This window comes from Suricata suricatta, chromosome 9, assembly GCF_006229205.1.
Source record: "Suricata suricatta isolate VVHF042 chromosome 9, meerkat_22Aug2017_6uvM2_HiC, whole genome shotgun sequence".
Taxonomy (NCBI): Eukaryota; Metazoa; Chordata; class Mammalia; order Carnivora; family Herpestidae; genus Suricata; species Suricata suricatta.
Window position 1 is genome coordinate 123700 of NC_043708.1, and position 1063 is coordinate 124762.

The window sequence follows — 1063 nt, forward strand, 5'->3', positions numbered from 1 at the left end:
TTTGCAGTGGAGATGAGCCTAGCCACAAAATCCTCATACTTTTCCTCGGCTCCTTGCCTTATTTCAGTTAAGGAGGTGGCTGAGCCCGATCCTGCAGGAAGAGCTTTCCAGGCCTCTGTGGCTATATAATTAACTGCCTTAAGTCCTTCCATTGAAATTTGCAACTGTTCCGTAGCTGTCTTCCAATCTAGGGTTCCCAAAAGCATTTCGATGGAAACCCCAGCATTTCTGAGTTCTCTTTCATTTTGTCTCATATAGTCCCTAGATCTATCTTCATATTCAGCTTTCCATCTCACATATTCTCCAGGAGGGAGACAGCTTTTTGCCACCTGGAACCAATCATAAGGAGTCATCCATTGGCTTGTAAGTGAGTCTACCAAGGTGATAGTATAGGGAGCATTGGGACCATATTGAGCACAAGCCATTTTTAGCTCCTTTAAGATTTTATAGGAGATTGGGACCCAGTTAGGGTCTCCAGCTTCCACATCATTTTCATTTAGAGGACCAAATGTAACTGGAAAACAGAGGGAAAATTCTAAATCTCCCTCGCGAAAGGCCTGCTGTTGGGCCTTTGTAACAGCGGACAAGGGGACCTTTCCTGGTGGCCCTGGCTCTAGACATGATGGTAAATAGGGTTTAGAGCCTGAAACCTTTTATAATTTTTCTGTTTTTAAATTTTTTCTTAATCCCTTTAATTTTGGAAAATTAGGTGGATCTTCTGCTTCCTTTTCTGCTGCATATTTAGCTTCCTCGTCTGCCAGATCTATCTAATGCCATCGCTATCTTCCCACTCAGAGTTCTCATCATTTTGAATTGCCATTACCAAAGGAGTAGGGGTTTGACCTTTAGGGGAAAGTGGAGTAGTCTCTGTGGCTATATCATTAGGTGACAATTTACTTCCCCTATGGTCAGGATCTAAAACATCTCTAATCAAATTCCACAGAGAAAAAGCATCTACAGGGACATTTTCTGGTCCATGCAGAGTATAATACAAGCGTAATTGTTCCCCAACTTTGTTCCAAGTTTGTGAATTAACAGTGCCCTCTTCCGGAAACCAAGGACA